This window comes from Trichosurus vulpecula, chromosome 2, assembly GCF_011100635.1.
Source record: "Trichosurus vulpecula isolate mTriVul1 chromosome 2, mTriVul1.pri, whole genome shotgun sequence".
Classification (NCBI taxonomy): domain Eukaryota; kingdom Metazoa; phylum Chordata; class Mammalia; order Diprotodontia; family Phalangeridae; genus Trichosurus; species Trichosurus vulpecula.
In genome coordinates this window covers 309,861,614-309,888,857 of record NC_050574.1, presented here as the reverse complement: position 1 = coordinate 309,888,857, position 27,244 = coordinate 309,861,614, and the positions used below count along the sequence as shown (strand labels likewise).

General features: G+C 37.1%; 1 pseudogene; it reads left to right on the top strand.

Moving 5' to 3' along the window:
• Nucleotides 1-16,790, top strand: part of LOC118837077 — a 48,877-nt pseudogene extending 32,087 nt beyond the window's left edge.
• Nucleotides 16,791-27,244: the final 10,454 nt, after the last annotated feature.

The following is a 27,244-nucleotide window of genomic DNA, read 5'->3' as shown; positions in this document are numbered from 1 at the left end:
ATGAAATCTCCAAAATTCCATTTGCTGGAAAGAATCAAGAGGCACAAACATGTACCAGGGCTTTTGGTGCCAGGACTGAGTTTTCCCTAAGAAACCTATTTCTGAGGAGCAAATTGTTCCTCCAAGCTATGAGTCAAGCCAATTAAAGAACTCCTTAGTACATGACAAAGTGAAATTTCATTGTTTGCTCTGGCATCCATATTTCAGAGCGCAGTAAAATGCCTTTTTATTTAGTCATTTTTGGGGGGCCTCTTTACTTTGTTTTATAACCACTCAGTGCATTGCATAGTACAAGCTCATACTATCATTTTTCAAGCCATTAAATGTTAACTTCATTTGCTTGTATGAATTATGCTCTGCTCTTTTAGTTTTGTAATGAAAAATAAGTACAGGTTATGCAAGCAATAACCCCTGTGTAAGCAGCAGCTATCTTTTTAAACGGTTTATTATGCCACAGTCTGGTACTCCATTAAATATAGATTACAGACTGCTGAATAAATGAATATCAACTAGGCATCTCCATCCTTCTGTACATATCAATGCAAATAATGAATCGTGGCATCTCATGAAAATGTATAACTAGGAAGAGTGGGTCAAGAAGTAATTACACATTTGTCTTATCTAATGCTTCTTGTCCTCAAAACAGCAGAATATATCATGGAATTTGAGGGGACACTAGAAATATTTTTTTCTGACCTGTTATTATTAGTAGAAGCAGATACTATACTCCAGAGTAATAACTAGTATGAGATAAATTGGGCATTGTCCCAGGGAGACAAAAATCTAGGGGAATATGCTTTGAATTTCGTATTGGTGTAGGGGTAGTATGCTTCCTTTATTCCCTTCCCTGATTTTAACTTCAAGCCTACTGTAATGTGTCTGGGGTGCTACGGAATAGGCACCTGGGGTCTAGATTCCTCCTCTGCCGGGGTCTGGAATCCCCTGAATTCCCTCAACACTCCGCAATTGTTTATTTTTTTCCCTTTATATAAGAACCCCTAGTTACATCTGTCCCCCTTCCTATTCCCTGGTTACTTCTCCTGTTGTACGGGAATACAGGCTCCAAAAAAAAAAAAACAATGATGTTCTTATTTGAAAATGACACAACATTGTTACCTCTGCCTTGCTCTTGGCAACTGGTTGAATATCCTTTCGTTGCCTATGTAGAAACTGGAAGCTTTGGAATGAGAAAAATGAGAGAGTGCCATAGTATGCAGGGAAGTGTAGGACCATTTCTGTTGTCTTGACTGTGACACATTCATTATTTGTCCCATTGGCCAGCTTCCTTGTCCTTGGTCTACTATTCCTCTTTCATTTGCTGTAATTACTCACATTATCAATGATAAAAACTATCAAAGGAACCCAAATCAGGAAGACCTTGCTAACAGCTGTCTATTGCTTGAAGGGTCACAGCAGCATTTTTCAGTTTATAGCTCTGCTGGCAAAGATGTTTTCTGAAAAGTATTTTTTAAGTTATTATGAGTTAAATCTAGTGGGATTCAGTACCTTAAAGAACCTCATGTGAAGCAAAACACCCTTCTATATATACAGAATTATCCCACCATTTGTCTGTCTTGCAAATTTGTATTTTCACGTTTTAGGTTCTTATAAATTGGGGGCACATGTGTTAATAACACATTATTTTTCAGAAACAAAGCTGATCTATTTTTCTTTGTTCTGACACTTACCAGTTCTGTGACCATGGTTATATCACTTAATTTCGCTGAGCTCAATTGTTTATCTGCAAGATGGAGGTGACAAAACTTGTACTACCTGACTCCTAGGACTGTTGGGAAGATTATAAGATTACAGAACTGGAAGGGATCTTGGAGGACACAATCTAGTTTAACTTCCTTGTTTTACAGATTATGAAACTGAGGTCTAGAGAGCTTAAGGGATATGCTCAAGGTTACATAGGTAGTAAGCAACATTTTGATCTCAATCTGACTCCAATTACAGTATTTTTTCCCAAAACTCTTTGTAAAATGAAAAATGTTTCTTCCTTCCAAAAATATTTGGGGACCACTTCCTTAGCGCTAGGGAAGCAGCAGGTTGGTTTCAATTCCATCTGGGGCTCCTAGTGAGTAGTGGATCAAGTGTTTCCATAATTTGCAAACCATTTCAATCAAGGTTTTACATTTTTACAAGAAATTGATGCAGAATGCTGATTGTCATGACCAAATAAGCAGAGTATGGTAATGGGGGATTAATTTGTAACTGTCTTGGATCCCAAGCCTGACAGAGCTCACTGATTTGCCATGCAGCAACCATGGACATTGACAGAAGAGGAAATTAATCAGTCACTCTCTGCTTTCAGAGCCCAACTTGATGCCACATCCTCTCTTTTTTTTTTTTTTTTTTTTTGATGTGAGAGAGAGCATGGTACAGTGGAGAGAGTGCTGGGCTTGGAATCTGGAAGAACTGAGTTCACAATCCTAATTCAGATTTTTACTAGCTAGTCAAGTCACTCAATCTCTTAGAATCTCAGGATTTTTTTTTTTGTAAAACCAAAATAATAATAGTATCACATAGGATTTTGTAAATTTTAAAACACTATAAACATGAACTTTTATTTGCATTTCCTCAATTTGAAAGTGATATCTTTTTTATATTCTCTAAGGTTTTGTGTTTCTCTCCTGGTTGTCCTCTCACTTCTCTGAATCCTCCTTCTTAATCCCCTTTTGGTTCTTCATCCAGATGGTGCCTAGGAACCTAGGTGTCCCCTAAGATTCATCTTTTCTTTACATATTATTTCCTTTAGTGATCACACCATCTCCCATGGTTTCAAATATCGACTATCATCTCTATGCAGATCACTCTCAGTTCTTCTTGTACAACCCTAGTCTTTCTCCTGATCTCTACTGTTGTATCTCTAACTGCCTAATGGACATTTCAAACTAAATATTCTATAAATAATTTTAAACTTAACATGTCCAAAGCAAAACTGATTTTCTTTTCCCTCCCAAAAAACCCTCCCCCATTTCAAGCTTTTCCTATTACTGTTGCGAGAACCTCAATCCCTTAATTCTCCAGGTTTTCAATATATTTGTCATCCTCAACATCTCACACTGTCTCACCCACCTTATTGAATCAAGCTCTGCCATTTCTACTTTAATAATATCTCTTGTATATGAACCCCTTCTCTCTTCTGACACTTCAATCACCTTGGTACAGGTCTTCATCACTTCATACCTGGACTATTGCAATAGCCTTTTGGTTAAGCTCCTTTCCTTGAGACTTTTCCTACTCCATTCCATCCTCTACTCAGCTGTCAAATTGATCTTTTTGAAAGTTCAGGTCTGACTATGTCACCCCCATGTTCAATAAACCTCTTCTGACTTCCTCTTACTTCCAGAACCAAAAATAAAATTCTATGGCTTTTAAAGCCCTTCATAGCCAAGACATTTCCTATTTTTTTTTCAGGCTTTTTGCCTCTTGTTGCATTCAATATATATTGTGACCTAATGTAGCTTCCTTACTGTTCTTTCAATATGTCTCACCAACTTTTGATTCTGAGCATTTTCACAGCCTGTGCCCCATTCTTGGAACCATCCCAGATTCTTTACCTTAATCCTCATCTCTGATTCCTCCTTCTCTGGTTTTCTTCAAGTCACAGGATAAATTTGACTTTCATTAGGCCCTTCCTTGTCCCTCTAGTCACTAATACATTCCCCTTTCAGATATACCTCGGTATGTACATATTACTTATTCTTATTAGAATGCATATTTCCTGAGACAGACACTGATTTTGTTTTCCTTTTCCTTTTTCTTTCATCCCTAGTGCTAATATAGTTTCTGTCACATAGTATAAGCATAATAAATTCTTGTTGACTGACCAACTGACTGACTGACTGAATGAATGATAGGATACATCCAGGATGTGGCCAATGAACACCAGGTGCCTCAGGTCATTTTATTGCTATAATTCACTATGCCTGGCTTATCAAAATGTTAAAGATTTTATATTTTCAAATTTCATTTAGCTCAATAGGTTTCAGAAGACATTTTGAACTCCATTAATCCTGGGGTTTGGCAACCTTTTATAAAAAGTGGGTACATATAGTTATGGGCAGTCATACAGAAGGACAAGGCTTGGAGTTTGAAGAACAGGTTAGAGATCTGACCCTGACATGTATTCATTGTGTAACCTTGAGCAAGTTATTTACCCTTCCCTGGACATTAATTTCTCTATAGAATGAGAGAACTGGAATAAGTACCCTCTGAGCATATTCTCAGATTTAAATGATGTCTCGTTATCCAGTCCTAGTTCCTCTGACTTTCTGAAACTATATCTATGGAGTGTCCAAAAATCTGAGGAACAAGTGAAAAGTCAATCATTCATTTGATTTTTTGTTTAAATGATGTCAACGATCCAGAGGATTGAATCACTTTTCACTTTTAATCTAAATATTTTCCATTAAGAGACTTCAGTTTCCTAAAAAGCGAAAGGCAAGAGTAAGGTAGGGGGAGACATACCAGAGATAACATCAGGAAGGCTGACTCTATTTCTGTCTCTTTCTTTCTCTGTCTCTGTCTGTCTGTCTGTCTGTCTGTCAGTCTCTCTCTCTCTGTCTCTGTCTCTCTCTGTGTGTCTCTGTCTCTGTCTTTTACATACAAGCACAGAAGTTTGATTTCTTCTAATTTGTTGCTAAGGGTAGCAGGGTGGTACAGTGGATAAAGTTCTGGACCTGAAGTCAGGAAGACTCATCTTCTTGAGCTCAAATCTAGCCTCAGACATTTACTAGTTCTGTAATTCTTAACCCTGTTTGCCTCACTTTCCCCATCTGTAAGATGAGCTGGAGAAGAAAATGGCAAACCACTCCAAAGAAAACCCCAAAAGGGGTCACAAAGAATTGGACATAACTGAAACAACTGAACGACTATTTGATACTACCTTGCCAAGATCATTTCATAAAGTACCAAAACAAAGCACAAGAGATGATGCTTTTATTTTCTCTTTCCCTGGCTATGTTCAGGGCTAATATGTAATCTTGGGCTTATGCGTAAGTGTATAGCTTTCTTTAACATTCTGGGTACTGTAATTCCCTCTGAAATCAGTTATAGATATTGGCACTGGATCCCCACAGAGTCTCAGCATGTGACAATGGTTTTAAAAATGTTCTACTTGATAGTCCTCCCCTCCTCAAATTCCCCAACAAAAGAAAATTACCCTAATAGTTACCAGAAAAGGTGATGATAAGTGGTGTGTAATAACTGAAATAAGAGACCCCCTACCAACGAAGTAAAGTAAATTCCTTGTTGCTGTTAGTTGTCATTCTTGTTCACCCAGCAGGAAGCCTATTAATAATTCTAATATTACCCATTAAAAAACTTCATCTATTTTGGTTTATTAGTCACGGAGATTTGATGTCACCATAATGATGGCAGCTGTAGTCAGTTTCGCTTTATAGTGTTGGCATTGAGAGCTAAGAAATAGACTTCAATGGTACCATCCTTTAGAGGGGGTCTATAATGTATGTGCATACAAAACTGAACAAACCAAGTAACTTCTATCTTTTAACTCCATTGTTTGGCAGCACTATATTTGTCAATCTATGCCCCATACATAATAGACATTCAAAACTTATTTCTTGAATCAAAGAGACATTAATTTCACTGTAATTTTCAATCAACCATACAGATTAATGAGGAAACTAAAAAACTTCCTTTTTAAAAATAGTTGGCTTATTTTAATAATTTTTAATTCATTTCCAAATACTAGGCTTCCCTTTCTCCTTTCCCCAATCCATTGAAAAGGCAAGCAATATAATAGCAATTATACATGTGAAACCATACAACCATATTTCCATGTTAGTCGTATGTCAAAAAATAAATACTAAAAATAAGAAACATAGATTGAAAAAAAGTATATTTCAATTTGTAATCAGTGTCTATCAGATCTTTCTCTGGAGGTTGATAACATTTTTCATAATGGGTCCTTTGCAATTGTTGGGGATTGTTATATTAATCACAGTAGCTAAGTCTTTCACATTTGATGATCCTCACAATATTGCTGTTACTGTGTATAATCTTTTACTGTTTCTGTTTACTTCACTTTGTATCAGTTAATAAAAGTCTTCCCAGGTTTTTCTATAACCATCCCCCCTGTCATTTCTTGTAGTACAATTGTATGCCATCCCAATCATATAACACAAGCTGTTCAATCATTCCCCAATTGATTGGCAACCCTTCAATTTCTATTTTTTTTGTCATCACAAAAAGAACTGCTATAAATATTTTTGTGCATATAGGCTCCTTTCTCCTTTTGTTTGATCTCTTTGGCATACAGACCTAATACTGGCATTGCTGGGTCAAGGGGTACACACAATTTTGTAGCCTTTTGGGCATAGTTCTGAATTGTTCTCCAGAATGTTTGGACCGGTTCACAACTCCACTAACAGTGCATTAGTGTCACCATTTTTTTTACATCCCCTTCAGCCTTTATCATTTTCTTTTATTGTCAGATTAGTGAAATAGTAAGGCAATAAACACATCAATGATAATTGTGAATATGCGTATGTAGTTCCGTATGGCGAAGTATATGAGCCTCTCCACATAGAAGGTAGAAGAAGTAAACCATTTATCCAGACACCAGATAACCATGTCCCACAAACCATTTATCCAGTCTACCACAGCAGTAAAATATTTCACACTCAATATCACAGTCTGGAAACTTGCCATCCCAAAACCTCTCCGACCCACTGCTGGGGTCTTCTCCAAAACAAACTCACAGTACAGCTAAGTTAGCCTGTTCAGTTCTAACAATCACGAGGGCAGCCATTAGCAGCCACCAGCAGCCATAACATCTTTTTCTCTCACTCTCATTATTTTCTGTGACATAACTTCCTTTTCCTGTCAAGAAGCTCCACCACCATGTTAACTGAGGCTTCCTGTGACATAAGCAGGCCACATGGCCTATAAATGGGTGGGAAAGATCTTCAAATCTAATTGCTACTACAGTTAGTCAATCCAATATATGTGAAGTTGCACCTCACAGTTCCAATTTGAATCACTCAAATAAATAGTGATTTAGAGCATTGTTTCATGTGAGCTTTGATTCGTTTTTCTGAAAATTGCCTATTCATATCATTCATATCTATATCTATCTCAATTTAGGAATGGTGCTTATTTTTAGAGATTTGGTTCAATTCTTCATATACTTGAGAAATGAGGCTTTATGAGAAAAACTTGCTATAAATCCCCCCTCCCCACCCAGGTTTCCTGATTTCCTTTTAATTTTAGTTGTATTTGTTTATTTTTCCAAAACTTTTAAATGTTCTGTAATAAAAAAAAAAACTAACCATTTTACTTCCCATGATCCTCTCTATCTCTTGTTTGGTCATGAACTCTTCCCTTATTCATAGATTTGACAGGCATTTTCCATGCTCCCTTAATTTGCTTATGATATCACCTTTCATGACGAAATCGTGTGCCTATTTGGACCATATCTTGGTATATGGTGTAAGATGTTGGCCTATGACTAGTTTCTGCTAAACTCTTTTCTAATTTTCCCAGGCATTTTTGTAATTGTTATTATATTAGCTCAACCTACCCATAGGCAATTAATGTTTTTCCAATTATTTATATCTGACTTTGTGTGAAAAGTATTTTGTAACTGTTTTCATATTGTTCTTGAGTTTTTCTTGGAAGGTAGACTCCCAAGTATTTTATATTGTCTGCAGTTATTTTAAATGGAATTTGTCTATCTCTTCCTGTTGAACTTTGTTGGTAAAATATAGAAATGCTAATAATTTATGTAGATTTATTTTATATTCTGCAACTCTGATGAAATTATTAATTATTTCTACTAGTTTTTTAGTTAATTCTCTAGGATTCTTTAAGTATACTAACATATCATCTACAAAGAGTCATAGTTTTGTTTCTTCAATGCTTATTCTAATTCCCTTTGTTTCTTTTTCTTTTCTTGTTGCTATAGTTAGAACTTATAGAACAATATTGAATAATAGCAATGATAATTGGGATCCTTGCTTCATGCCTGATCTTATTTGAAAAGTTTCTAGCTTATCCTCATTACACATAATACTTGGTGTTGGTTTTAAGTAGATAATGCTTATTGTTTTAACAAAAGTTTCATTTATCCCTATGCTTTCTAGTGTTTTTAATAGAAATGAGTGTTGCATTTTGTTGAAAGCTTTTTCTGCATCTATTGAGATGATCACATGATTTTTGTTAGTTTTGTTATTGATGGTCAATGTTGATAGTTTTCCTTATATTGAACCAGAGATGCACTCCTGGTATAAATCCCACTGGGTAATAGTGTAAGATCTTTAGGATATATTCCTGTAGTCTCCTTGCTAACATTTGATTTAGAATTTTTACATCAACATTCCTCAAGGAAATTGATTGATAGTTTTCATTCTCTGTTTTTCCTTTTCCTGGTTTAGGTATAAGCATCATATTTGTGTTGTAAAAGGAATTTTGTAGGTCTCCTTTGCGTTTGGTTGTGAGAGGGAAATATCATATTCCAAGCCCTCCAATCCCTTAGGGTAGGAGCTGCTAAATCTTGTGTGATCCTGACTTTGGTGCATGGTATTTAAATTGTTTCTCTTTGGTTATTTGCAATATTTACTCCTTGACCTAGGAGCTCTGGAAGTTGAGTAAGATATTCCTGGGAGTTTTCTGTTTTGGGATCTCTTTTAGGAGGTGATCAGTTGATTCATTCAATTTTTCTTTTATCTTCTGGTTCTAGGATATCCAGGAAGTTTTCCTTAATAATTTCTTTTACTATGACATCTTCTCTCTCTCTCTCTCTCTCTCTCTCTCTCTCTCTCTCTCTCTCTCTCTCTCTCTCTCTCTCTCTCTCTCCCTCTCTGTCTCTCTCCCTCTCTCTCATTTTTAAAATAATTTTTGAACTCTTCCAGGAATTCTTCTAAGGATTTTATCTAATTCACTTTTTTTCCCCTTTGAGGTTCTGCTTGTAACTGTTTTAACATAGTTGTCTTCTTCTGAGTTTATGTCTTGATCTTCCCCATCACCATAGTAACTTTTTATGATCAGTTTGTTTTTCTTTAAATTTGCTCATTTTTTCAGTCTATCTCTTAACTTTTAACTTTATGTTAAAGTTGGGCTCTGCCCCTGGGGTGGAGAAAGCACTGTCATAAGCTTCCAGTTTCTTTTTTGGGCTGCTGTTTTCAGAGCTAGTTCTAGGGGTTTGTAAGATTTTAGTGCCTCTAAGGTGGTATGATATAAGGAGAGTTATGGTCACAACTCTCTCAGCTTGTGATCTAGTCTTTACCCCCAAAAGAGTCCTTATTCCCCTCTACCCATAAGTGCTGGCACTCCTGTTGAGTCTGAAACTGTGACCAGGGTCCCCACTCATGTGTGAGTGACTACAAACACTCTTCTCCACCAAGGAACTAAGTCCATAGTCCCTAATTTACTGTGGCTACACATACTAGTATTTCTCTTTGCCCTGGTACTGTGACATGGAACTGTGTAGAAGCGATGGAACAGTACTGGCAAAGGGTACTTTGTAATATCTTTCTGACCAGTTGTCCAACCCCCTGAGATCTTCTGAAGTTGCTGGTACCTTTGATGCATCCATTTCCAAGATCTGCTGTTGGTGTTGTCAGGGCTTGGCCTGCACTGTGCTTTGGGTAGGACCATCACCCTGGTGTTATACATCTTTCATGCTGCCTCCTGTGTTTGTTTCAGTTAACCATTTTTTTTTTATTTTGCCACTCCAGAATTTGACTTGAGACATTATTTTTAAGTTCTTTCAAAAGGAATTTGGGAGACTTCAGGTGAGTTCCTGCACACACACACACACACACCCATACATATATGCACACATTCCTATAGGAATATATAATAGAAGAACCTCTCCCTCCCTCCCTGCATATATATATATATATATATATATATATATATATATATATATATATATATATATATATATATGCATATACACACTTATACACACATACATACACACACCATATTACCACATTGTCGTGGATGAATGAGACACTTCAAGGACCTAATCTTATACCTGAATATATAACGATTAGCAAGGGAATGGTAAGTCTAAGAACTCTTATTTGGTTGCTTAGGATAAGGAGTTGACCACAAATTCAGGTAAAAAATAGTAATCTTTCATACTTGCATCCCATTACAGTAACACAGGTATTTTAGCATTAATCTCTTAGTTAATGTAACAACAATGTTACTAGCAGTTGCTGTGGAGGTGTAAGATCAACAATACCAGCCCACAGGAGGTCTGCTAGCACAGGTTCTTTGATCTGCTTTTCTAAAGGAAGCAACTTTAAGAGGTTTATAATCTCACTTTAATTAAAGTTACATATATTTTTCACTTAGTTCAGGGGAAAAAGTCAGCACCCTGTACTTCAGAGAAAACACAAACAGAAATTACAAGCAGAAATTGTACAAGCAGAGCAAATAACACAAATCAGCAGACAGGGCTTCTAACTGTGTCCATAGCAATACATGCATAGTTACCAGAGAGAGAACCACCAACATCTGAGTTTTCAAAGCCAGGGGGCTCCTTAATGGCTACCCAGAGTCTCATCTGGCCAAATCACAGCAACACTCTTCCAAAGAGTGAGCTGCCGAAAGAAAAATGCTAACCTCAGAGTATATATACACTTCTTCAGAGACAGAGGGCATCACAACCATGTGACTCAAACTCAGGTGACTTAGGCTTTTTTTGTCACTTAAGCAGGTCATGGAAGACTCTTGATTCAATCAAAGACTCTTGGTTGAAACAAAGGCAAGACTCAATCGAAGATACTTGATTGTCTTAGTGCTGAGAAAAACTGGAACTCCAAAAGAAAAAATAGCGAAACAAAAAGTCCCACTTTTCTTGCGATTGTAGTTAACTGAATGAGTATTGCAATTACACAATTTTCACCATTCATCTGCCCTGATTATAAAATTTTGCTATAAAAGGAAAAGGAGGGATCTGATTATAATAATATTAAGACTGTTGCTTCAAGGGCACAGGCTGATCTGGCCTAAGCCATGACAAGGGGAAAAAAAAACTCAGCTCTCTTTGATTCCAGGAAAGAACCATATTCAACAGCCAAACATGCAGCACATTTCCATATTATTGACAGGGTAGCATAGCCAGCCTCAGAATTACTCAGGCAGGAAAACTTTCCTGTTTAGAAAGGAAATAGAAAAATAAGGAAACAGAGTCCAGAGAATCCTACCTTTGCTTACACAAAGTCATCCCCTCAACTTTCCCAGCCACAGACATTTACCTATAGTTGTTCTCATACTCCATTCCCCCTTGGCAGGACAATCCAACTTGAATGTTAGATTATTGGCTTAATAAAAATTCTGATAATTATACCTGAAATCAAATCTCCGAACAAAAATCAAATTATATTCCTGCCCAACTAGAATATCCCCAATTTTTATCCATTTTAAAGCAAAACATACCCAATTAAATAATATTTTTCAAATATTATGACCACATTTTTTCCAAGTTAACAGCATTCCTTATACAATTGTTTCTATAAGAAAAATTAGAAATTTAACAATAACATAAACATTATAATAGATTTTAAAACATAGCAGACTTTTTTAAACCAAATAAAATCCATTCATTTGAATGCATTTCCAAATCCTCTCACATAGAAAGACATCATGTATCAATTTGGTATTCTATACCAGTCACATTCAAAGCCCCTTATAGAGTACTTACACTTAATGAAAATAATAATATTTAACATTTGAAATAGTGATTACAATATGCCAGGGACTATGCTAAGCAATTTGCAAGTATTTTGTGATGTAATTATCACAACAATCCTGGGAGTTAGCTGACATTATTATTCCATTTACAAATGAGGAAACTGAAGTAACAGAGATGAAACAACTTACTCAAGGTCACACCGTTAATAAAATTTTGAGAACAGATTTAAACTCGGGTTGTCCTGATCCATGTATTTTCCAAAGCATATTTTGTCAATACCAACTTCTTTTTATTTATTTATTTTTAGTTTACCACACACAGTTCTACATAATTCTGAGTTCCAGATTTTCTCCCCTTCCCCCCCTCCCCAAGACGGCCTGGAATCTCATATGACTACCATGTATAACTTTGCATTGAATTAATTTATACACTAGTCAAGTTGTGGAGAAGAATTATGACCAATGGAATGAATCATGAGAAAGAAGAGACAGAACCAAAAAAAAAAAAAACCCAAAAACAAAAGAGAAGCAAAAAAGGTGAGCATGTAGTGCACCTCAATCTGTATTCAAACTTCACAGTTCTTTCTCTGGATGAAGATAGCATTCTCCATCGTGAGTCCCCTGGAGTTGTCCTTGCACCTTATGTTGCTGAGAAGAGTGAAGTATGTCAGGGTTGGTCCTCACAGAATCCATATATCTGTGGTTGTGTACAATGTTCTCCTGGCTCTGCTCCGCTCACTCAGCATTATGTCGTGTAGGTTTTTCCAGGTTGTTACAAAGTCCGTATCATCCTCATTTCTTATGGCACAATAGTATTCCATTACCTTCATATACCAGAGCTTGTTCAGCCATTCCCCAATTGACAGACATCCCTTTGATTTCCAATTCTTGGCTACCACAAAAAGAGCCGCTATAAATATCCTTGTACATATGGGTCCTTTTCCTGCTTGTGTGATTTCTTTGGGATGCAACCCTAGAAGTGGTATTGCTGGGTCAAAGAGTATGAACATCTTTATAGCCCTTTGGGCAAATACCAACTTCTAAATGTATTTTGCATTAAGCTCTGATTTATCCAAATTATCTTTAAATGATACCAGTTAAGTGTTATACATTACTTCTGGAGCTGCATAGTCTATTTCAATTTAGGTCACTTTGCTAGTAATTTACCTAAACAATTAAATTCAGTTCAGTCACTTCTGCCTAGGTTCAAGGGTTGTTTTATTGTGTGTGTGTGTTTTCTCTAGTTGTGAAATCATCTTCTACTAGAATAATGCATCTATAACTCTCCAGGAAGGGGAGAGAGACAGGTACTATTGCCCTTCTTCTTAATCCTACCTGAAGACCTTCCCAAAAAAGGCCACAAAGAATATTTTTGCAGTTGGAAAATCTTCAAACCATAATTTGGAAAGTGGCCATAAAGACATTGCATTTTAGTTACAAATTTTAGCTTTTAACTAGTTTACAATGCCATAATTAAAAATAACAACAGGGAACAATGGGAAAAAAAATCCTTCCTTTTCTTACCTGTCTTCATCTCTGCAATCTCCAATCGGCTAGGGTTGTAAAGGCAGGGAGAAAGAAAGGATCTCAGAATTTTATTCCTTGTCTTCCACTGAAAATCTAATCAAAAGTCAGTGAGAGTAAATCCTTTTTTTAATATTGCCAACAACTGGATTTAATGTTTGTGGTGATCATGGGCACCAAGGTGAAGGTAGGGGAGGGGCTCCGTGTGGCATTTGGTTACTCACCAGTGCCTCCTTCAGAAAACTTGGGAGATATCATCCTTAGCTAGAGTTTTCATCCTGCTTGCATTTCCTGCAATCCCTCTCAAAGCACCTTCCTATTATGTAGTAAGGCACTTTGGCCTCCTTACTCCCCTTCACCCACCACTTTGGCTCTAAATCTCCCTGTCTAGTCATTCTTCTCTGATTATTCCCTTCAAAAATGGTGTCTTAAGATTGCTGTAGTCTCTGTTCTTAGAGAAATCTTTATTATATATACATTATAACGAGGGGCTGCCTCGGTTGGAAAGTCCCACCCCACAGAATCAATAATCTATTTTTCCTAGTTCTTCAAGTCTTGTTTTTATATGTTCAGCTGACAACAATCAAATGTCATGTGTTTATCTGGCCAAATTTGTTTCCCACAATTATCAAAATACAGAGAACGGTCTGAAGTGACTTCTACCACTTGAGGTTTAAACATTCTAATGGGCAGTTTTCCTTTATCCCAAGCTTTTAATAATTTGCCTAATCAGGAGTGAGCAGGTTTACCCTTTCCCAATGGAATATTGATACTAGGATCATTTTGCCTTGTGGCCACTTAAAGTTGAGAAAGATCACCTACCCACTCTTGCCTTATTTCTTTTGCACAATGTCTTTCTTTCATGCACAAACGAGAAACAATCAGTTTTGGATTTGGGATCTATTCCTCCTTATCTTTCCTGAGTCTGGGGAATTTATTTCTCTGACCACTTCAGAGCTCACTGACCACTGAAAGTCCACCCCAACCTGCAATTGGACAAGAGTTTGAGTGTTTACTTCTGAATCAGATGGTGACATTCAGTGATAGCTTGTGAGGGAGTAGATCCTCGCTTGCTAGCCAAAATTTTCAAAAGAAACTCTTTGTCCTGGCCTTGCACTGATTAATGAGACAAACTCAGGAAAAAAAAAGTAAAAAGGTTTTATTTAGCATGCTAAGGCAGTAAATGTTGGATAGGCTGGCCATGAATTCAAACTACTCTGCTTTTATAGACAGGAGTAAATAGCTTCTATAGACTAGAAAAGAAATTTTCCTTGATACATATTTTCAATGATTAGATGGGATTAGTACCTCCCCTATTAGAGCATCCTAGAAAGATGAGATTACTCCTAAGGAGATGCGATCAGTGCACATGTGGACTGCCCTCTCCTGCAGACCGGCAGCTAGTACGTAAAGTCTAAAGGTCATGAGGTCACTTTGACTCTGCATTTTGTATAATAAATGTTCACCATGGAAGGAAAGGGCATGGTATGTGAATCAGGAATAGAGAAATAGTTTATATTCACTTACTTTTTTCTTTCCTCTCTTCTCAGGGTAAATTATGAATGACTGGTATTAGTTTAGGAATTCCTGTTGCTAAGCATACAAAAGATATTAATTTAGCTTTTGTATACACTCTTTGAAATGTGGTTCATTTAAAACTTAAGAATATAAACCAACTCAACCACTCCTTAAGCAATTATACTAATAGTTGTTCCTCCCACAGCCTCATCCCCCTTCCCCAACTTCTTATCTCTTTATATCTATAATATCCCTTATATCTTTCAATAACCTTGTGAAGTGGGCAGGAGTAGTGTTGTTTTACTTCCTGCTAAGAAACTTAGAACCAGAGAGGTTCCTATGTAATTTGCCCAAGGTCATGCAGTTAGTTAGAAGCAAAATTTGGCTTCAAACTCCACCCTGTTGCCTCACAGCATAGTACTCTTTTTACTACACTAGGAATTAAGGCAGAAATGGATGAGGCAAAGATTTCAAGATGTTTGCACATTACATTTTTATCCAATTCTCTGAAGGTTAGCTGGGATTTAATATTGAATTTCTTGTCATTTGGGATACCTTGAATTTCATTATTCTCTTACTTTCCCTTTTGCTCTCTGCCTTGGTCATTTCATGGTCAAATACTGACTTAGAAAGAGGATATTTAGAAAAGGAAAACTGAATTTTGCATCTTATAAGCAATATTGGTGGAAAGAAGGATGGAAAAAAAATTTCTTGGGGAGGGATTAGGTTACTGCAAACCTTGGCATCCCAAGACTGTTAATTTTCAATGTATCCTTGTCCTTTAGAATGAGTAGTTAAGAACTGATGCTATTAAAATAATAAAACATTTATTGATTTGATTGGCCATATTTTAGATATCTGCAATTTAAATTTCTCAAGCCATTTCCATTTATTATATAATATTATTCTCACAACAATTTTATGAAGCAGGTAGACAAAGTGTATTACTTCAGCTTCAGATAAGGAAATTGAGGACTAAGGGGCTTGAGACATATAGTTCATGGCAGAGTCATAGGGAAAAATCACAGAATATCAGAATTGAAGGTACTTTAGAGACCATTTGGTCTAATTCATATCTGAATAAGACTCCCTTACACAATAATGATGAGAAATAGGCAATTCGCTCTTCTTGAAGACTTTAGCGATGGGTAGTTAATTTCTTTTAAGATAACCCATTCCAGTTTCATATAGCTCTCATGGAATGTATTTCCCCCACCCACATACACAGTGGTCAAATCTCTTGGTCTCTATCTCTCTCCCTGTCTCTCCTCTGTCTCTCTCTGTCTCTGTCTCTCTCTGTCTCTGTCTCTCTGTCTCTCTCTGTCTCTCTCTGTCTCCTTGTCTGTTTGTCTGTCTGTCTGTCTCTGTCTCTCCCTGTCTCTCTGTGTCTCTGTCTCTGTCTGTCTGTCTGTCTCTCTCTCTCTGTCTGTCTCTCTCTCTCTGTCTCTCTCTCTCTCCCCCTCCCTCACTCCATGTTACTCCTAGTTGCCTAGTTTTGCCTTCAAGGAAGATTCAAGACAATGAACCTTCTACATGACACATGAGAGGTCTTCAAATATCTGAAGATAGTTATCATTCAAGTGTCCTTTTCTCCTGGTTTCTTCAACCAGTTTTCCTATAGAATAACCCTGAGCCCTGTTAACATGCCTTTCTCCTTCCTCCAGATGGTCTCCAGATTATTAATATTTTTTAAATCCCTTGCTAAAAACTGCAGATGTACTCTGACCATGCTAGCACTCAATGAGTCTACTACTTCTCTTACACTGGGCAATCTGTCTCTTTTAATGCAACCTAAAATCACAAAAGTTTCTTTTTATTTTGGTGCCATATTGCATTGTTAACTAATATTTAACAGTTCATTAAAACTTCTAGATCTTTTTTTTTTCCAGGTAGAATGCAATGTAGTTGTGTCTCCTCCATCTTGTAATTGTGAAAATGATTTCTTTGAACCTAAGCGTACTCTGTTCTATTTCACTGGATTACATCCAGCTCATTCATCTTTCAAGATCTTTGTTATCTTGACCATGACATCCAAAGTGTTACCTCACCCTGCAAGATTTGTAATCTGAAAAACTTGATAAAAATGCTCTCTTTTCTTTATCTGAATCATTAATAAAATGTTAAATAGCTCTGGGCCAATGTAAATCACTAGAGCCCTCTACTAGTGTACACTGCCCTCTAAGGTAATATCACCTCATTAATGATATCACTTTGAGTTCAATCATTCAACCAGTTTTGAATACATCTATTATCTAACTAATACATCTCCATTACATCCATAAGGACAGAATAAGCTAAATGAATTTAATCTCTCTCTTTCTTCACCCCTCCTCCACCCAATGAAAAGGATATATATGTGTGTGTATATAAACACAAACACATATATGAAGGATATGTATATTCATATGTGTATGTATATGTGTATGTTTGAAGGATATGTATGCATAGATATTCATTTTATATATATGGAGTCATAAAAACATTTTGAAACAAAACATTTTCACATTGGTCATGTTCTGAATGAATAAAAGAAAAAATAGAGAAAATATGCTTCAATATGTACTGTGAGTCCATTAGTTCTCTATCAGGAGGTGAGTAGTATTTTACATCATGAGTCCTTTGGAACTGTAGTAGATCATTTTATTAATGAGAATTCCTAAGTCTTTCACAGTTGATTATCATATAATATTGCTGTTATTGTGTATGTTATTCTTTTGGTTCTGCTAACTTCATTTTCCGTCAGTTCATATAAGTCTTCATCTGGAAAAAGCTTTGCTGGAATCTAGGTAATCTATTTCCACAGTACTCCTCTGACCTATTAGTGCAATAACTGTAAAAAAAGAGGAAAATGGGATTAATCTATCATCTTCTTGTTGAAGCCATGGTGGCTCTCTGTGATCACTTCTTCCTTTTCTATGTGCTCATTAGACTTCCTCTGACAATACAAATTACAGTTTTACTAGAAATCAATCTCAGCAGCCTATAGATTATAGACTCTAATATTTCCTCTTGTTAGAGAATCAGAACAATTATCCTTTACTTGTTTTTCCTCTTCTCTCATTTTTCCATGAACTTTCATGGAATATTGAGAGTGGCTCAGCTAACCATCTCCCAATTCATTCAGTACCTTGGAAAATTCATCTGATTCAAATTTATTTAGCATAGCCTGGTTCAATAAATATATCTTGTTTGGTGTCAATTCTATATTTGTCATTGTTCTTTCTTTATAATTTAATACTATTCTTGTTACCAGAGAAAACAGAAAGAAATCAAGTGGTGAAATTTTCTGCTTTCTTTCTGTTGGCCATCATCATAATGCCATTTGTCCAAAGCTAATGTTTTATTCCTCCTTTGATCTTTCTCTTTTGTGTAGTATAGTTAAAAACAAAATTACCCTCCCCTATTACTTTTCTCCTGTTTACATTCTTCACAATTATTAGTGCATCCCCAGGACCTAGGTTTTCTAATCCTTCACCAACTTTTAGCTTATATGATTTAACTCACTTTTCCCCTCCACACTGATTGTCATCCCTTTAATGTATGGTCATGCCCAAGAGAATGAGGAAAAGCTCAAAAGCTGCTGTTAAGGGCATAATTGCTGTTGACCTTGTCACCTGCAGCTATCAGCACATCCTACTTCCCAAGAGTTTTCTCAGTGTTGCATCTAACAAAAAAATAAAAATAAAAAACCCAGATAAATAACAACAATGGCCAAAAAACAGTGAACACAGAACTTCGATGCAACCCATTTAGATAACTCTCTCGCAGCATGTTGTTTTCCTATTATGAAATCCCAGCTACCTCTCACCTGTTTCCTGTCATCCTTCAGCTCTATTAACAATACTGGAATTGCAAGGTTAAAGAACACCATGCCAAATAAAGACCTTCTTTCTCCTACTTTGAAAAGCCTCCAATGGGCAGTTCTAGGGTGGAAGAGAGGCTGAGACTCTTTTGAGGACTGCTGGCACTAGCTGCTTCCTCCTTGCTCCTAAGGTCAATTCTCCTATTTTCCTCTGTTAAGGAAGTCAGAAAACTTTACCTTTTTGTGCAGTCTAGGAAGCAAGCCACTTCACTAAAATAAACTTTGAAGCAAATAAGATACAGTTGCTGGCCCTTTTTAGATGAATGAAAATATATATCATTCAGAGGAATGGGGCCTTGCAGCTCTGTATCTCCAAAGAGAATTCCTGAAGGTGGACATGATCATCTGAAAATAGGATGGGAATTAGAGAGTATGTGACATGTTCCACTTAATGATAGAATTTTAGAATGTAATACCTATATTTGAACCTACTTTTAATCATTGTTACCTCGCACTTTACCCAGCCAGGCATAGATACTTCCCTATTTCCCTTATATTTGTTAGCTCATGCATGCCTGGGGAGTAATACCTGATTCTGATGAGAAAAACCAGCTCAAAATTAGCCTGATATCATGATAATGAATTATGAGTGTAACTTGGTCACTTAGCTTATTTTTTTGTCAGGGTTTGAGGAATTTACCTCATAGTTCAACAGTTCTTGTCCTGGTTACTGAGATTCCCTATCTGCTACCTCTTTCTGGCCTCAATCAAATGCACCTCGTCTTTTCTTTTTGTCTGCTTTATTCTCTTAACTTTGTGTTTTCTTTGACTTCTGATAACTTCTTTCTGGTAGTCCCCATCTAGTAATCCATTTGGTGACCCCATCTTGTTGCTGCCTATTACCACAGCATAAAAATATCATCAAGGAGAAATTTATAGTCTCATTGAGGAGACAAGTCACACCCGCACCTAAAAAACATAATACAAAACACTATCACATCAAGTGCTAGATTAATATTGTTACTTTATATTTGTATGGTACTTTATGCCTAAGCAAGCTCACATCCATTATTGCCTGAAATTCACACAAGTAATATCAGAGTTCAGAGAAGGGCAAGATCAATGTAGGTTGGGGACCCTTTATTTGCTGGAAATGCCACATTAAAGCACATAATAACCTTCAGTCCAGGAACTCAGCACTGCTAAATGTCATAGATCTCATTTGGATGCTGGCAAATGGCATAAAACAAATATTATCCTTAGCGTGGCCTTAAAAGTAAATGAAAAAGAAATTTAGGGTTAGACATAGGCAACATGCATATGGAGTACTCTTACTAAATTCAGGAGTTTAGTGTAAAAATTGACTGAAGGAGGTGACCTTTAATTAGTTTGAAAATATGAAGTTCTTATCTGACCTACTAAGAATTATTTTTAGAGCTGAGTGATTTTTTAACAGATTACAGTTTTACTGGGTATTCCTTCTAGCCTATTCTTAGAATATGACAAAACTCCTTACTATCTCTTTTGGTATTTTTATGTACAGCTCTTTATAGGAGCATGAACATGTGTGTGTGTGTGTGTGTGCCTAAATTTATACACTTACATCTGTGCACATGTCATAGTGCAAAAATTAATGCTAAATTCATACAGTAGGTCACTTGCTAACTGTTTTTGTTTGGTTAGTGACAAACAAAACAGGTATTTTTTGTTCAGATTCAGACATTTTGGTAGTGGATAAATGTATTTTTGAGACAATATGTGAAAAATATACTACAAGGAGATTTTTTTCTTTTTGTTTATTATTTGAATAATAATTTATTTGAATTTGAATTTGAATAAGTTATTTGAATACCTCAAGGACAGCTAGGACAGAATGCCAGGCCTGAAGTTCAAATCTGGTCTTGGATACTTACTAGCTGTATGATTCTGAGTAAGTCACTTGAACCCCATTTGCCTCAGTTTCCTCATCTTTAAAATGAGCTGGAGAAGGAAATGGCAAACAGTGAGTATCTTTGCCAAGATAACCCCAAATGGGGTCACAAAGTATCAGACACAACTGAAAAGACTCAACAACAATAATAACAGCAATAACTGGCATACTTCAGAGAAAAATATTCTATAGCAGCTAAAAGAATTACAAAAAAAGCCCCCAGACTGGCAAAGGGGGAACCTCCATTCTAGAGCTGGCTCTGCTGAGAATGAGGTTTCTGGTCTACGTTTCTTTTATGAGACAAGGAAGAGCACAGGATTTTTGGGACAGAGTACTCCTGTCAACCTATAGTCACAGAATTGTAGGTGCTGAAGTTTTAATGGACCACAAGTCATTATCTAGTGTTGGCACAGCGCAAGCAGAACTAGATGACCTGATGGGTCAGGACCAAATGTTAGATCTATCATTTTAAAGATTTTATCATTACCCTTTTAGGGTGCTTGCTTTTCTAGGTCAGTGGTCTCCAAAATTTTTTGATCATATTGTATCACAAAAAAAATATACACACATATACACACATAGAACTATGTGTCCCAATATGGGTACATGGCATATGTATAAAATATGTGTATATTTACACACACACACACACACACACACACACGTAATCCTCAGCCTTGGGTTGGTCCAACCATTCACTGCCTTCACTCCTACAAGGTGCTGCTGAATAAAGATGAAGAAAATCATACAACTCTTCTGACTGGGTTCATTATGAATTTATTTCATATAACCTCAATTGGGTCTTCAGTGCTTTCAGACAATCCTAGGCTATCCCATTCTCTACAGTGGCTCTTTCATCCCTTTTCAAACCTTCCATGTCTCCCCTCTCCCTACCTTCTCAGTTAAGATCCTTGCTTCATATTTTACAAAAAAAGAGTTGAGGTGATTCACTGTAAGATCCCTCTTCTCCCCTCTTATCTCCTATTACTCAAATGTCTTTTGCTACTATCTCCTCTTTTAACCTTGCCTTATGTGATGAAGTGGCCTTACTCCTTACAAGGCTAATTCTGCTAACCTGTTCTAGCAATACCATTCCATCCCATCTACTTCAACATAATTGCCCCCTCTTTCATTCCCATTCTATCACTTGCTTTCAATCTCCCTCTGTCTATTGTCTCATTCTGTATTGCCTACACATGTTTCCTGTCTCCCCTATCATGAAAAACAAAACAAAACAAACAAACCAAAACTGAAACACCATGGATCCTCTAACTGCCTGCTAACTATTATTCTATATCTCTTCTACCTTTTATAGTTAAATTACTTTTAAAAAGTGCATCTAAAATAGGTGCTTGCACTTCCCTTTCACTGTGTTCTTAACTCCCTTCAGTTCTACTTCCAAACTTAGTCCATCTAAACTTCTCTCTTTAAAGTCACCAGAAATCTCTTAGTTGTCAAATCTGGTTGCCTTTCATCAAAACTCATTCTCCTTAACTCCTCTTCAATCTTTGACACTGTTAATTACTCTCTCCTCCTACTCATGTTCTCTTCTCTCTAGGTTTTCCGAACACCACTTTCTCCTAGTTCTCCTCCTATTGACTGATCTATTGGTCTTTTTTTGCTGGATCCTCTTCTAGATCACTCTCTCTAATCATAAATATTCTTCAGGTTTAGATCTTGGGTGCCCTACTCTTCTTTTATATTACTTCGCTTAGTGATCTCATCAACACCCTTAGATTTAATTACAATTTCTATGCCGATGACTCTCACATCTACTTATCCTGCCCCCAGACTCTCTGCTAACCTACAATCTCACTTCTCCAATTACTTTTCTGACACCTCAAACTATATGTCCAGTAGACATCTTAAACTCAGCATCCAAAACTGAACTCATTATCTTTCCCCCTAACCCCTCCCCAACTCCTATCTTTCCTATTCCTGTAGAGGGCAACACCATCCTCCCAGTCCCTCAGGCTCACAACATAGGAACAAACCTGCAGTCCTCAATATCTCTTACCCCTCATATCCAATGCTAAGAACTGTTGATTTCACTTTGGCAACATTTCTCCAATAAGCCTCCTTCTCTTCTCTGACACTGCCACCACTCTAGTACAGAACCATATTACTTCATCCTGGAGTAATAATAGCCTGCTGGTGGCTCTGCTTGCTTCAAATCTCTCCCCACCCACTCTAGTCTGTCCTCTATTCTGCCAGTAAAATGATTTTTCTAAATGGAAGGTGCATTTTTATGTCACCCCCCGCCCCAATTGATCGAACTCCAGTGGCTTCCTATTGTTTCTAGGATCAAAGACAAAGTGCTCTGTTTGCCATTCAAAGCCCTTCATAACCAAGTACTCTCAGAGTTTTCCAGTCTTCTTATACCTTGCGCCCAACATACACTCTTCCATTCAATGACACTGGCCTCCTGGCTGTTCCATGAACAAGACATTACATCTTTTGTTTGGAGGGATTTCTTTGGCTGTTGCCCATGCCGGTAACACTCTCCCTTCTCCTGTCTGCCTATTGACCTTCTTGGCTTCCATTAAATCCCAACCAAAATCTCATCATTTTTTGGAAGCCTTCCCTAAACCCTCTTAATCCTGGTTCTTTCCCTCTGTTAATTATTTCTTATTTATCTTGCGTATGACTTCTTTTGTATATTTTTGTCTTAGGGCAGGAACTGTCTTTTACCTCTTTTTTTTTTGTATCCCCAGCACTTAGCATAGGGCTTTACACTTAGTAGGCACTTAATAAATGTTTATTGATTTTTAAGTTTAATCTGCATTATTGTAATTGCTCCATCACTTTCATAAGTCTAGTCTAAACCAGTGGTCTGAAAACTACTCCTATCATCTATTTTGTACATCTCTGAGTTGAGTACTTTTTTTTTACATTTTAAAATACATTAGAACTTTATTTACAAATATAAAAATCATTTCAGTCACCCTTCAGTGGCCCATATTTGACTGGCCACTACTTTGCTGATCTCTGTTCTAGACATTCAAAAAACCCAATAAATCAAGCTCAATTTGTAGCAGTTGCTAAGTTCTGAGGATTTCTGAGCCAGTGTGAGATGGCTACATCAAACTGCCATAAATACCTGAGAAGGAAATATTATCTTTGTACTCAACAGCAAAGATTCTAGGGAATAGAAAAAAATGGGAAATGATTTAAAGGAAAGTATACGTTTTCTATGATAAATCCAATTGGATTCTAGCAGTTCTCCCCATGTCAAGTCTTCTTTCTTGAGGTGTCATAAGATGTAGACTTGGAGGGAATCTTAGAGTTACGAATTTGTCTAATCCAATTCTCTCATTTATTTATTTATCTTATAAAAATCCTCTTGAGGAACTATTGAAAGATTATCTTTACGTGATCATTACAATGTTATCTAGGAAGAGGAGTGTCTGGGGAAATTTACCCTTAATAGGGAATATCTCATCCATTTGGACTCATCACAGAATATCCCCCCAAAAAAACTTCAAATGGCTTTGGCAAACTCGTTGTTGTTTTGTCACTTTAGTCATGTCCAACTCTTCATGACTGCATTTGGGGCTTTCTTGGCAAAGATACTAGAATGGTTTGCCATTTCCTTCTCCAGTTCACTTGACAGATGAAGAAACTGAGGCAAACTGGGCTAAGTGCCTTGCCCAGGGTCACATAGCTAGTAAATGTCTGAGACCAGATTTGAACTCAAGAAGACAAGTCTTTCTGACTTCAGGCTGGGCAATCTATCCACTGGGTCACCTAGCTGCCTTTGGCAAACTTAGACCCAGCAGTGGGATTCAGATGAATTAACAACCTGTTCTCCACAGAACTGAGTTGAGGTGCTGCCCCACTGCTGATGTGGCAGGCTCAGGCCCTGTCCCTGCTAACAACCGGTTGAGAAACTCAACACAAAATTAGGTACAGGTTCTACTGAACAGGTGCTAATGGGCTGAATCCCACCACTGCTTAGACCTCCTTGTTTTATGTATCATTTGATATTGATAATGACTTACATTAGTTTGTAGATAGTAATGCTTTATTGTGCCAGCCCACACTTGCCTCCAGCTCCTGTTGGAAAGAGAGGGGGAGAGAGAGAGAGAGAGAGAGAGAGAGAGAGAGAGAGAGAGAGAGAGAGAGAGAGCTTAAGGAAATACTCCTCGCCTTCATTTAAACTTTCATATTCCTCCATTTAAGCTTTCCTAATGCTATTTTCCACACCATTCCACATGGGGATTGGATATAAGCACATACCATGTATGATCATGTTTTAGCTTTAATTTCTATTTGGCTGTATTCTAGGATTCATACCTATTACGTATAGGTATCCATGCCAGCTTCTGTTGATAATAAGATAAATTCTCCTAATTTCCACCTGAATCCCTTCAACCTTTAAGCCCATCTGCAGAGCTAATGGTTCCTGTATCTTCTCCATATTTGTCTTTCTTCCAAGAGAATCTGGTTATGGAGCTCACCTAGTGCCTAATCACTCTTTCTCTCAGTCCCTGTTAGGCTCAGCTCATCTTTCTTCCTTTCTTTCCATTGGCAGCTCCCAGTCCTCTATCTTCTACTTACCTCCCTCTCTCAACCCCATCTCTCCCCTACTCACACTTGAGTGAGAAACAAAATTAAATCACCTGTTTGGGAAGTTTTTTCTGCTCACCACTGTATCCCATAGCATATTCCAATAGACACCTGTGAAGGACACAATACAGACACACACACAGATACTTTCTTCCTATCTTTTATGAGATTAAAATCATGCCACAAGCAATAGGGTTACACAAATAGATACACATCAAACTACTACCTAGTATTCCATACATTAGAGAAGCAAGTGTCGAATTGTGGCATAATAAATTGTTGGAGTCTATGAGAACATTCATTTAGAGTAGGGATTCTTAACCTGATGTACAAAGACCCCAAAGAATTTGTATATAGTTTTCATTGGGTTGCTGAACTTAGAATAGAAAATGTGTTTTTATTTACATAAAAGTAGTCTAATTTGTAATATAAGCATTTTATTTTGTGCATTCAAAATAAAGCATTTTTTGAGAAGTGTTCTGTCCATAGCTAATGTTACATGACAAAAAAAAATTGTTTGAAAAAAAACTAAAACAAAGAATACCTTTTTTAGAGTTAGAAGGGGATTTAGAGGAAGGCTGAACCTATATCCTCTTAGAGAGTTGAGGAGCATAGGTTTGTATAGTACTTATAGTGGGCAAGTCAGCACACCAGCTCATGATGAGGAAACAGAGGTCCAAGATGTTAAATTTAGGTTATCTGATTCTAAATCCAACGCTATCTGACAACTTAGGGAGATCAGTGTGGACTAGGATAATCATGGAATGTTGGCAAACAAAGGCCAGAGAAACTAACTTGCCCTTGAAGCAAGATATTTGAGTTAAGAGGAGGATGAGAACATATGGTAGAGGAAATAGAAGGAGCATATGGGGATATTTAAGTCCCCTGACTCCATATATTGGTGACTGCAGATCTTTTAACTTCTTTTCTTGGGAAAAGTAAGCATCCCATAGAACCATCTTTCCCCTGTAAAGATTGGGGTCTATAGGATAGATGGGCTTACCAGAAAGCTATAATAGGAAAGTGGTAAAAATTACCATACAGGAAGATAGATTCTAGAGATCTCCAAGAAAAGATAATTCCCCTAGTAACTATTTCCAATGTAAAACACTTCCAACTCTACCCACTTTCTCTTCTGTCCTGAACTCTCCCTTCTCTCATTCTTGTTCAGTTCTTTCAATTAAGCTTTAATTAGATGCTAGTGGGCTAAACCCTCTCTTTGACATCTGTTAATCTTCCTTTTAACAAGGAATATATACCCGGAGTTGGGGGCAGTTTATAGATAGTGCCGGGAAGCAAATATTCAAAAGTAAATGCCAAGGATTTCGTCTGTAATGTTCTTCACACATCCAGTTCGGATGAGTGACTGAGATCGAACATCGGTGATTGATTGCTCAGTACTCCCTGGTTATGGCAGCTGTAAAACCCAAATCAACTCCCAAATGGTCAATTATAGGAGTGCCATACACATATAGGCAGATAAAGCAGCCAGGCCTGGGGAGGAGATGATTTTCAGCTCTTTCGAGCTTCACTGCTTACTTTTCATTAAGCTTACTCTAATTTACTTGGAGCCCTGGGCATGAGGACATTGGTACTTTCTGATTTTCATGTATAAATGAAATTTTCTAAGCTCCTACAGCCCTATACTTTGTCAGGCTCCTAATGGGACCTGCTATGCTGATTACGCAGTCTGAAGTACAGACGTTTGCCATTGGACTGTGTATCCTACTGGCAAATGCATTCATTTTGCTAAATTCCCATAAATGAATTTTAAGTAATTGTCAGAGCTAGGCAGATTTGTGTTTAAAAAGAAGCTTGTAATAATGGCTTAACACATGCGTGCTCTCTCTCTCTCTCTCTCTCTCTCTCTCTCTCTCTCTCTCTCTCTCACACACACACACGCACACACACTCACAGAACAATATTAAGTCCAATTTGATAATGATCTTACGACCCTCATTCATTGAACTGACCCCAAGTAAAGGGTCAGGTTTTAGAATGAATCTTGTAGAATGAGGAGAGACACTTCTTCCTGGAAAATGGTCTCTCCTTTTTGTTGCTGAAAATCAGTGAAACCATCCCTGCTGGCTACCTCTAAGATTCATTAACCATAAAAGCAGGTCTGGAGAGTATAAATTTGCCTTGTTATGATGAAAAAAAGTGTTATTAAACAACTGAGATTTGATTTGTGCTTTCAAGAAAAATATCTATCTATACTTATG